The following is a 14,165-nucleotide window of genomic DNA, read 5'->3' on the forward strand; positions in this document are numbered from 1 at the left end:
TAGTATCAATGATCCATTCATTTTCTGGTTTTGCTCATCAATTCATAAAGACTGGTATCACTCACTCAGCATGCCAAGATCTCCAGGGAAGTAAAATAACTACAACAGGAACATTTTGGAGACACGGTCAGAGAATAACTGACCACCCCTCACCACAAGGAAATGCTGACAGACTAAAACCTGACATACAAAGAAGATAGCTGACGTAAATCTTTCCTGGTTGGGTTTTGAGGGGGACAGTATTATAAATCAGAAAAGATCATCAGCATCGAGGCAAAGATTCTAGAAGCAGGATTTACCTCATAGGGAATAAAAAGCCAAAAGGTAACAGGGAGATTATTAGAGACTAATTTGAATAAGCAATCTGAGCAGAAAGAAGGTTAAGGGCAGGTTTTAACTCATGTAAAACTCATGATCTTGTTCACTACCAGACTTAGCAGATCTCGGGTGACAAAGGAAACAATACCAAGTTTCAATTGACTAGTGTAGAAAAAGCTGGCAGATTTGGCTTTTACTAGACAGAGGCCTCTGCCAAGAGCTATACATTAAAATGATATGCAATCATATTTGTATGAAATTAGGATAAGTCAAAATGATATTGTTCCTCCCTTTGAGGAGTATACTGTCCAATAGGAGATAGAGCTATGTATAGAACAATGACAAGGTAATGTGTTATGTGTAATAACAGAGTTACTAAAAATGCTTTAGCAGTACAGAAAATAGACCAATGTATTTATTTTACCAAATTATTCAATTTGTTCAGTTTTATTAATCCTGTGGATCATTTGAAATCCTCACATTGAAAGAACCAAAGTGATTGTTCAGATAATTCATTACACATTCTTTTTCTTTAAGAAAAAATCTTTTTTATAGCCACTGAATCACTGTAATTAAATAGCATTTTCCCATAATTCTACATTATGTTCTGTTAAGTGACTTTCCACCTTAAAAATGAATTTATGAGAGAAAGCAGTCATTTGAAATATAACAATAGTCTTTTTGATATTTACTTGATAATTTGTCTTTTTAGCTTGTAATTAGTTTCCTTAAAGACATATTTGTATCTTTAAAGAAAATGAGTAAATCAGTACCCTTCTACTATAAATTCTGCTTAGATTGTTTTTGTTAAATCAATAACTGTATATTATTTTACCAGATTGATATAAAATAGCTTCTGATATTCAGTCTTTAATTTGGGCTGTTTGATTCCTAATTTCTTGCCAGGCTCCTAGGCTTTTTCTTTCTTTCTCCTAAGTAAAGCCATTTCATTGATGTCTCCAATTTGTGCTTTTGTTTCCATAACGTTCTCTTGTGTGGAGACTGCTTGCTCATGGGACCATTACCTAAGAACTAAAAAGAAATTACCTACAGTTAAAAATACTGTGTAAATAATATTCCTAAATTTAATGCCTAGAAAATGGAAAATTAGAACATTTATTCAACCATTATTTTATTTTACATTTATATATATATATATATATATATATATATATATTTTTTTTTTTTTTTTTTTTTTGAGACAGAGTCTCACCTTGTTGCCCAGGCTAGAGTGAGTGCCATGGTGTCAGCCTGGCTCATAGCAACCTCAAACTCCTGGGCTCAAGCAATCCTCAAACTCCTGGGCTCAAACTCCTGGGCTGAGGCTGCTGCCTCAGCCTCCCAAGTGGCTGGGACTACAGGCATGAGCCACCATGCCCGGCTAATTTTTTTCTATATATATTAGTTGGCCAATTAATTTCTTTCTATTTATAGTAGAGACGGGGGTCTCGATCTTGCTCAGGCTGGTTTCAAACTCCTGACCTCGAGCAATCCACCCACCTCGGCCTCCCAGAGTGCTAGGATTACAAGCATGAACCACCGTGCCCAGCCCCAACCTTTATTTTAAATGTAGTACAAGATTACTTACCAATTTGTCTTTTGGTTGGGAGCTTAATTCATTCACATTTAAATTAATTCATGATAGGTAAGAACTTACCATTGCCATTTTGTTAATTATTTTCTCTTTTCTGCAGTTCATTTATGCCTTTGTTTCTTTCTGTCTTCTTTTTTGATTTGATGATTTTTGTAGTGATATACTTTAATTCTGTTCTATTTTTGTTCTGTATACCTACCATAGGTATTTTGTTCTTGCTTATCATGAGGCTTATATAAAACATCTTATAGTTATAACAGTCTATTTTAAGCTGATAACAACTTAACTTCTATCACATGTAAAAATTCTATGCTTTTACTTCTTTCCCTATTGACACTTTAAGTTATTGATGCTAAAATTTACTTATTTTATATTGAGTATACATGAAAAATTTTTAGTTATGGTTTTCTTAATACTTTTGTAATTTAATTTTTATGCTAACATTAAAAATGATTTACATATCACCATTACAGTACCATAGTATTCTGTATTTCTATATATATTGACTTTTATCAGTATGTCTTGTACTTTTATGTGCTTTCATATTGGTGTGTGGCATACTTTCATTTCAATTTTATAAACTTCATTTCCATTTCTTGTACTTACATGTAATGGCAATAAATTCCATCAGTTTTTGTTTGTCTGAAAAATTCTTTATCACTCTTTCATTTCAGGAACAAGTTTGCTGGGTACAATTTGGTAGTTTTTATTTTTTGGTTTTAACACTTTGAATATATCATCTCACTCTCTTCTGTCTCGGAATATTTTTTCTGAGAAATTAGCTCCTTAAATGTGACAAGTCATTTTTCTCTTGCTGCTTTCAAAAAAATATCTCTTTCCTTAGATTTTGATAAGTTGATTATATTGTGTCTCAGTACATATTTCTTTGTATTTTCTCTTTGAGTCTTTCTGAATTCATAATTCTAGATACCAATTTCCCTTCCCACATTTGGGTGTTTTTCAGACATTATTTCTTTAAATAAGCTTTTTTCCCTTTTCACTTGCTCTTCTCCTTCCCTGAGTCCCATAATGCATATTCACTTGATAAAGTGCTAGAAGTCTTGCTTTCTTTCTTTTTCCTTATTATTCTTTTCTTTTTGTTTCTTTTACTGGATATTTTCAAATGAGCTAGGATATTTTTTTCTGCTTAATCAAGTGTACTGTGGAATCTCTCTAGTAAATTTTTCAGTTCATTTATGTTGTTCTCCAGAATTTCTATTTTTTTATCATGTCTTCATTGATATTCTTAATTTGCTCATGAATCATTTTTCTGACTTCATTTAGTTGTCTATCTTGGTTCTCTAGTAACCCACTGGGCTTTGAATTATTTGTCAGGTATTTCATAGACCTCCATTTCTTTAGGATCAATTATTGAAGATTCATCTTGCTCCTTTGCTTGTATAACATTTTTGTTTATTTATTTATTTATTTAGTAGATTTGTGTTTGTGCCTGCACATCTGAAAAAACAGCAACTTTTCCAAGTCGTTACAGACTGGCTTTGATGGGAAAACTCTTCACCAATCAGACAGAATAGAGATTCTGGGCCATTGTTCCTATCTGTTCCATGTATCCAGTCTCTCTCTCCCTCCTCCTCCCTTCTCTCTCTCTCTCTCTCTCTCTCTCTCCCTTCACCCCCTGCTCTCTTTTCAGAAGCTTGCAGTTTCTTATTTCCTCTGAAATGCCAATGTTATCAGCACTTGGAGAGACATGAAACAGAAAGCATGTTCTGAAAAGCCAGAAACATCAGAGGCACATGCCGTTCCTCTTCTTCCCTCCTGAGGGAGAATCACAGATGTGGGCTTTTTCCATATCTTGCAGATCCATGATGGCTGCAAGAAGCCACCTGCCTCTTTTCCTTTGTTCTTAGCTGCCTCAGGGGTTGGAATGACTCTCTCCTTCAGTGTTCAATGTGAGGTGAGACAGAAACTGGTCCTTTGGAAAGTGCTCTGAAAGGCTGTGAATGTGTGGACATACTTTAGTCTCTCTTTCCCCCATTGGGAAAAGTCAGAGCTGAAGCAATCAGCATTGATCTGTTCCACTTTGGTGGAAGGACTGATGTAGGTGAAGTAAAATTGTTCTTATTACCTGTTTCAATGCTGGTATTCTCAGAAATGTGCCCATCTGAGGTTCTACCAGTTCATAATTGGATTCTGGACTTCTCATAAAGGTATTCTAGTCCACATATTATTGTCAGATTGGCATGTCTGTAGAGGAACAAGGGCTGGGCCTTCCTATTTCACCATCTTTCTGACTTTTCCCCCCTCAAATTCTACTTTCTGAACTATTTTTAATGGAATTGTTTGTAAAAGTTTCTGTGTATTATATTTATTTGCACATAATTTATATATGCTATTACCTTTATATTTCTATACCAAATGTACTGTTATTTTTCATTGATTTTGTGTTTGGTAAAAAATTTGCAAAATATTAAAAAAAGTTTATGTATTCTGTTTTTAAATAAAAGTAATACACATATGATTGATTAGGCAGATAATTAGTTAGCAAGATGGATAGATATAGAAAACTAACAAGATATTGAAAGGGAAATACTAAGAAACAGGAAGTGGAGATAGTTTTCAAAAATTAAAACAATGGAACTTAAGTGGTGCAAAGTCAGTAGGATTTAATTTTCTTAAATTTTACTCTTTATTTTTAAATCATATTTTGTAGCTGCAATACCATTTTAGGTATGTCTGCCTCTTCACAAATTGTCTGTCTTAGTTGAACTCCTTTAGTTATAAATGCTACAAATTTCAACTTCAGCTTCTTCAAGAATAAAGGGATTTCTCTTGGTTCACATATAAAATAGTACTATTAAATAATACTGGTCCAACATTCAGTGATTCACATATACCATCCAGCTTTGTGCTTACTATCCCCCTCTGCATTTCACTCTCCATTGGCTAGACACTCAGGTGAATTCCCTTCTGAAGAATCAGGTTAATTGCCAGCAGTTCCACAATTACATCTTATCTACTCAAATTCAAGTACCCAGCTCAGTTTGGTACTCTCCTTCCTTTGCACATCCCTGAGCCAATAATTCATTCACTCATCTACTTATTTAAATTCATTTATTTAAATCTATTCCTTCCTTATCAGATACTCCTTATACCCTTCCCAGCTTTGCTTTCACCTCCTAGTACTTCTCACTATCAAAAGAATAATTTTTATATATTTGTGAATTTTATATGTGTGTAATTTTTGTACACATATATAAATATATACTTATATATACATATACTGGATCTTGGATCAGTGTTGTTTTAATAGTACTATTTGATTATGTAAACCAATAAAATCCATTTATTCTTAAAGAAGCTGAAGTTGAATTTTCTAGCATTTATAACTAAAGGAATTCAACTAAGACAGTTCAACTAAATATACACATATATATACACATATACACACATATATAAATATATATATACATATAAAATACATGCACATATTTATTTGTACATTTCACCCAAACAGAATATGGACTCCATGAGAAAAGTACATTTTGTTTATTTTATTTATTTACACATTGTTTCCCCAAACCTAGAAGAGTACCTGGCACATAGTGAATGCCTGGCTCAATGAGTGAATATATTTATTATTCATTCTGTACTGCATTCTAGATACTAGAGATATAACATTGAAGAACACATGAAATAATCTGGGCTCATTGCATGTATATTCTATGAGAGGTAATATGAAATGGATGGATACATATATTGATAGAAAAAATGTACACATTATGTAATGGAGTTATAAGTATTAAAAGAAAACATGTTGTTGCTGTATGTCAAGAGACATAATTCATTAATGGGTATGGGCTAAGTGATTTATTCTTCACTATGTTATGACAACCCCAATCACAGTTCCTTCCCAGAAAAATTGGAAGGGATGCTCTTCTCTGGAAGCTCTTAAATCTATTTACCAGAAGATATTGGAGTGGATGCTGAGTAAGCAATAGTAGTAATGTCCCCTCTAGTATTATTTCCAATAATATCCATCACTCAACAAATATTTACTGAATGCCTAGTATACTCCCTCTACTTTTCTGGGGTTTATAAATCATCAAACATTTTATCTTAGTTTCCTAGAGGCCAGAACGAAAAGCAAAGGTTAAAAGTGTTTTAGAGAATCAAATTTCAGAGAATAGAGGCAAGAGAAGAACAGAAATGAGAGCCCATGTGAGGATGACTTCCAGTTTGTATGACCTACTTGAGAAATCATACAAACAACTGCTTCTTAGTTACTTCCTTGCTCGGTTAAAAAGGGAAAGAAATTTATCCACAGGATCCCATCCGCCCCTGGTACCAGATTCTGCTTCTCCACTTCACCACTCCACCTATGCATCACACCCCATGACATCTCACAGTTCCGGGCAAACATTCATGGAAACCTATCAAAAGAGAAGCTTCAGGGCAGGACATGAGAGGACCATAGCATGGATATGGAACTGGTTAATGACCACACAGAATAGATGGAAGCTGGCTCTGGATCAAGTAACCAGAGACTTGGAGACAGATGAGACAAACAGGATATGAAGTGATGCCTGAGAGAAAGAAACATCCCTACTCACATAAAGCATACAGTCTCCAGGTCTCACAATAGACAGTAAACAGGGAAAATGAACATATTCTATAATATACTAATAACTATGTGTTTATTGACTGAACAAAATGAATTTTTATTTTGCCATGATTTGGGTTTTAAGTTTCCAAATATCAAATTATTTAACGAATTCTCTCTCTTTGAAAGTTGTTTACACTGCAAAGTTTATGTATAACCTTTACTGTCAGTGAATTTGATTGTAACTGCTATCTTCCCAGTTTGCCTTTTCATGTTTGGACATGAGTCCTATTGCCCCAGGCTTGCTAGGCTAACTACACAGGTCTCTCCATATTTGCACTTTTCTTTTTCCAACACTTCACATTTAATAATATTATGTAATTTGTTCCCTACCGTTCACTGTCATCTGTCTTTTTTAATCTTTTTGATGAAAATAAATTGAATAAAATCTCTAATTGTATGACAGTAGAACAAATCTCTTTTCATTAGAAATAATTATAAATGAAAACTTATGATTCTTATGTATTTAAATAATAAGAATTAGCATGAATTATACTCTAGAATGTACTGAGATTGTGTTTGCACATCATTGATAATCACCTTGCATTTGTAAAGTTGAAACATACCCCACAGCTATGCTAAAATATTCCACAACAATGCAATACAATATCAAGGTATTTTCAATGATTTTCAAAATAATATCTAGAATGGTATCCATGATAGTCTATCTTTATACCAAATTAGCTATACATATAATATTAATTCTATGTATTTTATAAAAATTAAGTATATATCTCATTTCACTATTAGTCTCAAATAAAAACTATTAACATTATTTATAACTATCAAGCAAATGCAAAATATAGTGGAAAAAGTTTTAATTTTCTATACTTTTTGCAAGTAAATAAAAATGTGCTTTCTGTAAGTAAAAACACATTTTAAAAAGTCTCTGTTTCTTTCAAACTGGAACATTCCTATATTAGAATGGCCATAAAACAAAGACCAATTTTAGTCTAATATTGATAGAATGATGTTGTTGCAAAATATTTTAGGTTTGAACTCTCCTTCATTTTCTTAAACTGTAACATTTTATTTTGCATGAAGTATATTGTTGAAATTTTCTGATAAAAGTGATTGCTATTCTTACACATGCTTCTCAAAATTAGGCAATATTTTGAATAATTGATGCAATTTACCAAAGCTAAAATTTACTTACTGTGAAAAATAAAATGCTGATCTTTGAATTCTATCTGTATATTGATTCTTGTATTTCCCCAGAGAACAAAAAGGAATATTATCTACTACATAATTTAAGAGGAAAAGAAATTTTGTAAAACAAACAAAATTCAAGAAAAAATATGGAAACATTTAACAAAAATATGGAAATTAAAGTACCCTGGAAGATAGTTCCTTATACTACTTTAATTTACTACAATTCCCAAAATAAATACTATGTTTCTATTGTCTTCTTTGTAAGTATGGAATCATCTTTCAAATTTCTAGTTTATTTCCTATGCTTCTTTATATTTGTAAACTTGACTTGTTTCTGTTTCTGAATACCTTGCCAGGTTTTCATAAATATCTTAATAGTGACAGTTCTACCACCCATAAAATTACAGGTAAAAGGTCACAGACATTGGTTTAAAAACCAAATGGTCTTACAACCAAATTCAGTTTCTTTATCGGCATTTAACAAATATCTTCTGAAAATTATCTGAATTTTTATATCTTATCTTCTCATCTTCTTTAATTGTGTTTCATATAAAATTCTGAATTAAACATTCTGAATCTATACAGAACTTTAACCGTACTGATACATCTCTCAAAACTCTCAACCAAAGTAACCCTACTCTACCATAACCTCCTATATTTCTAAATATCTCCTTCAATATATTGGGTTATAGCTCTAATTAGACTGTATCAAGATTTAAGTTCCTCTCTCTCTTCACTTTTGTACTTTCTTTTACTCTTTCCTTTCTTTTATAACATGCTTAGCCCCTTGATTCATCACTTCTAAAGCTCAATGTCCAACATGGTTGATTCTCATCTCCTGGTGGCCCCATGTCCTGTCAGTCTAGTATAGCCACAATCCTTTCAAAAGTGGACTGTCTTCACTCTTTGCATTAATACTCAGGAGTGAGAGACTACTAGAAAAAAAATATCAAATTACCTCCACTAAGCCCTCAGTATATCCTGGATATTACTCTAGATTTCCTACTCAGTATTTTAAACCAACTACACTTCTATCAAAACACCTGACTTGACCATTACACATTCAATCTGAACCAGTTACCTTCCCTTTTCCTTCAAAGAGAAAGTAGAAACTATCTGAAAATAATCTTTCAATTTTTTTCACCCTTTTGAGAAACATATTAATATGCACTCATCTTTTTTCTTCTCTCTGTATTTGGGGGGAAGATACAATCTTAGGAGTATCTAAAATAAATCATTTCGCCAGTGCTCTGGAGCCTCTCCTGGAAACGTTGTACCCATTTGCTTCTTTGCCTTCAGCCCCTCATTATTTGTCTCTTTATCTCGTTATTCAGTCATGTTTATGATTCTCTTCTTCTACCACATAAAAATAAATTCAAGTAAGATCTTAGTCCTGACCTGCAACTCATTCCACCGTTATAACATTCTGTTGCTGGCCTGTTTTAATAGCTGAACTGCTTGCGAGGGTTGCCCACCACTATGGGTTTCACTTTCTCAGCTTCCCTCTTGTTCATCAAGCACCTTCGATGTGGCTTCTGCCAACATCACTTTATTAACAGAGCTCTCATTAAGAACATTTATAATCTCCATGTGGCTACACACAAAGTTTGTTTCCTCTTACACTGTTTAACCTGAGGAGCATCTAACGCTGTTGACCTACCCTGCTTTTCAGGATACTCTCATTCTTTGGTTCTGTTCCTCGATTCTTATGCATTTTATCTTACAAGTCCTGCTCTTCAGCCTCCTTATAAGTGTCCTTTTTTTTCCTATTAAATATAGATATTCTTCACAGTTTGTCATTGGTTTCTTATCTACTCCTACACAACTCCCTTGGCAAACTCAACAACTATTAATATTATATCTTAATTACCATGATCAAACTAATGACTCTCAGATATGTATTTCTAACCCTGTTATCATTCTTGAACTTTTCATTTTTATAACCAATTATCTACTAAATATTTCTACTTGAATGGCTAAAAATACAAATATATAAATCCTTACCTATTTAACCTCCATGCTGCAAATATCTTCTATACTCTTTCCTATGAACAGTTTCCATGTTCAACTATACTCAGCAATAAATTCAGGTATTTCATTTGGCTCCAGTCTCTTTTCCCCACATCCAATAGTGGGGGTATTTTATTGAATTTTACATTTTAGATAACTCTGCTGCTTTCCACGTAGCCATTATTCTTAATTGGCCACTCTCAATCTTGCCCTTTAGTTGTATCCTCCTCCTAAATTTGTTTTGTTTTTGATTTTCTTCTATTTTTTTTCTTTCCTTTCTTGCCCCACTTTGAATCAGGACAAGATAGATATACCTTTTTTTTTTTTTTCTTTTCTTTCTTTTCTTTTTTTTTTTTTTTTTTTTGTTGAGACAGAGTCTCATCTGTTGTCCATGCTAGAGTGTGATGGCATCAGCCTAGCTCACAGCAACCTCAAACTCCTGGGCTCAAGTGATCCTTCTGCCTCAGCCTCCCGAGTAGCTGGGACTACAGGCATGCGCCACCATGCCCGGCTAATTTTTTCTATATATATTTTAAGTTGCCCAATTAATTTATTTCTATTTTTAGTAGAGATGGGGTCTTGCTCTTGCTCAGGCTGGTATCAAACTCCTGACCTTGAGCAATCCACCCGCCTCGGCCTCCCAGAGTGCTAGGATTACAAGTATGAGCCGCCTCGCTGAGCCAGATGATACCATTTTAACAAGCAACACTGCTATCTCACTGATATAAATCATTAAATGTTTATTTCTCATGTATTCTTTCTGTCTTTCAGTTATGGTTTGCCCTGTTCTCTATAAGTCTTACTTCAGAAAACTGGAGAACTAAAGCTTTAACTCTGGAGAACTAAAGCTTTAACTGTGGAGCACCACCACTCTGTACAAGGAAGGAGGGAGCATAGAAAATCACGCACTGATTCTTACAGCTTCTGGCCAGCATTGATATATACCACTTCTGCTTATACTTCTTTGGCCTGGGTAACTCACTAAGCCATAACTAATTTCTGGGTGGAAACCTGCAATCCTTTAGTGTACATCTTATTTTTCAATAATTAATTGGGTCTCACTATATGCAACAAAATAAGTTCTCACCAAACAGAGGGGCAATAATCCAAATCCACACTCAGTCATAGGATCAGGTTTAAAGTTCAGTATTTCCAGGTGACATAAGAAACCCTTAAACTAAAAAGTCAAGCTATTGCATGCTCGCATGCCTATTCCATTATACAAATTATGAGAATGGAAGAGAATATACATAATTAATCCCTTTACCAGAAGGAGTGGTTCATAGTAGGCACAGAAATATAGAAATTCTGAAATCCTGATTGGGTGATGATAATTTTATATTTGACCCTGATTCTGCTACTTAAAGGTAACCACATTACCCAATGCCTTTAATTTAACTCTTACCTAAAGGCTAAATTTAAATTATTCTTTCCAACTCTAAAATTTTAATTATTTTAGGATTATTTAGGATTTATTATTTAGGATTCAGAATCAGTTGTTTTTGAACTTTAAAACCCTCTGAATATATGAAATCTTTCTATTCCTTTTCATACCTATTTGCTAATTAGCTAATTATTTTTGCACCCACCTTTTACCTGAATTACTTGCCAACTGTAGCTAACAAAAGGCCCACCACACTTTTAAACTTTGGTTTATGAATTCATCCTAGATATCTTCAAGTTTGTCTTCAGGATAATCATTACAACCTCAAGTTTTTGCAAATAATCACAGAATGGTTTCTACTAAGAGAAAGGCTTGTCATTTTTCTTTTCTTCAACATCAATTTTCTTGCCACTACCAACCAGGCACAATGACAATTTCATAAATTTTTTGCACCAGCATGCTTACAGTAATTAACTTTTGCCCCTCATATTATTTCCTTAGAAATTTACACTCATGGGCTCTCCAAACATTCAGGAGCATTGCAATCAATAACAAGGAAAGAGAAAGTGGTCACTTATGCCTTAGCTCTTAAAGGCTTTCTCCAGAAGTGGCTGTCAGCACTCCACTCACGGGTGAGAAAGTGTAGCCCTATCGTATACCCAGAAGAAAGAGAACCTCAAATGATAGTGAACATTCTTGATCACAAAACCCTCTTCATTAAAATTCTCCACATGGTAACTGAAAACATTCTTTTTTCTAAAACACAATCTTACTATGTTGCTTAAACCATATAATCACTAATTTGAAAAGATAGGTTGTAAACATCAGCTTGTATGTCACTTCAAGCTTAAACTGTCTCAAGTAGTCAACACTGCCTCTCAAAATCTTTGCTTCTTTCTTATAGAACATTTATCACGAACCAAGCCCTCTGCTAAGTGCTGACCATGAATGTCTTAATTTAATCTTCACAAAGTCTGAGAGTGGCTAATATTCTTATTCTATAAGAACTCAAAAGAGATATAGAAACTCAAGATAGATGTCTCCTATCTAACAGTTATAGTGGTAGACAGAATAGTCCCTAGCTGTTTTCTTGAAAAAAAAATATTTTTATATGTCAATTATGAGAGAAACATTTCTAGTTATTAATACTTTGCATGAACTACATAAAAATATTGTGTGTCTGTTCATGTAAAGTGCTTGCCCTTTAAAGCAGTATTAAAATAGAGAAAGCTGGATAGTCAAATAATCTATAGTGTAAGAAATATTCCAATCTGTTGCAGATGTAGCTATACAACTCCAGTTTGAGGTAATAATTAGTGAAATAAAATACAATATATTGCTTATATAAATATAAAAATTACTTGAAATTTCAACTCAACTAGAGTTTGGTTTGAACGTATCCCTCGAATTCATATGTTGGGAATTTGGTCCCCAGTGTAGAGAAGTTGGGAGGTGTGGACTTTAGGAGGTCATTAGGCCCTTAAAAGGGACTGGATTAATTCTGCTGAGTGAGGGAGTTCCTGCTCTCCAGGGTCTGGATTAGCTACCTTGACAGCAGACTGACACAAAGTGTGGTGGCCCCTCCCTTCATGTCTGTCCCTCTTGCAGGCAGGCTTCCTTTGCTGCTTCTGCGCCATGCTTTGAGGAATCACAAGGCCCATATAGAAGCCAACCAGTTGCCCTCCCCATCTTCACCCTCACCACCTCTAGAACCATGAGCTAAAATTAACTTCTATTGTTTATAAATTACACAATCCATGATACTCACTTGAGACTACAGAAAACAAACTAAGATAAGTAATATCTTAAGGTTCATTATTATAATGTCCCCCTGAAATTTTTACTCAGAGGATATGGTGTAAACACTAAGATCTAGATTTTTTTCCCAGCCATTTATTTTTCTAAACTATTGTTAGCCTCACAGTAAAAATGGCCTTTATGTCACTGGGTTTCACTACACTTCACTTTATGTTGAGTACAGTCTACTTGATTCTTACAAAATAAATTACTTTTATCCATTCCAACTCCTAAACTATTTTGTGGAAGAGATATTTGAATTCATCAATTTTAGAGACATATTGAATCATCCTTCAAGCAATATATGATGACATTTTGAGTACAAATATCAAGATTATTATTTTTAATATTAAATATTACCTGAGTGTTTAAAGTGGCTGAGGAGCATATTAATATTAAATATTATTTCTGACATTTTAAAAAGGTCAAATATGCTGCTGTTATACAAAAACTATTAGCAGAAACATCAAATTATTATAATCATTTTAAACACTAATTTGGTTCAAAAGTTAACATTTAGGGAGTTTGGACTCAATATTTCTTCTCAATGAAGGTCAACATAATTTCACTGCTCAAGTTTTAGCCAAAAATTTTCACTCAATTTGAAAACATTAATTTAATAAGAACATGGACTTTATCTCTAAGTGAACATTTTTTTATTTCCTGGATGACTACATTTTGCCAGAGGAAAAAAATAAGTTTTTTAAACTTTCAACTAACTTTTCCACTAAGCATAAATAATCACTGAGCATAAAATGTAGCTTAAAATGACTATGAGGTTGGTTAGGATGCTTGCTTCTTTGTAACTGAAAGAAAAAATTCCATTTATTATTCACCAGTGACTGAGTAGAGGGATAAACCTTGAGCAAAATTCCAGCTTTGTCTCCCAAGAATCAGCTGCCTGCCTAGTATTTCAAATTTAGTCTATCTATAGACTTTAATAAAATGTATTTCATATTAAAGCAATAGTAAGTCAGAAGAAGATTTTGGATGGAATTTCTGCATCTCTTTCTTTTCTCTTCTTTATAAGCATTGAGTCAATATTTACTGTTTTGTTTACCCATTTCTTATTTCATTATCTTCATTTTTTCTATTTATGCAGTTTTGCTCTTCAAAGGGATATTTCAAATTGTGGTGGAGAAAATCCTCAAGAGGATTTCGTAACTGTAAGGACTCTAAAAGTCCACATTTGATTAACTGAATTTCAATTCAAATAAAGCAGATGACTGAGATATTTTATGCATAGAACCTTTGGCTATATTATAATATACAATGTGTTTTTCTCTTAC

The sequence above is a fragment of the Microcebus murinus genome, chromosome 3, assembly GCF_040939455.1.
Source record: "Microcebus murinus isolate Inina chromosome 3, M.murinus_Inina_mat1.0, whole genome shotgun sequence".
In the NCBI taxonomy this organism is placed as follows: domain Eukaryota; kingdom Metazoa; phylum Chordata; class Mammalia; order Primates; family Cheirogaleidae; genus Microcebus; species Microcebus murinus.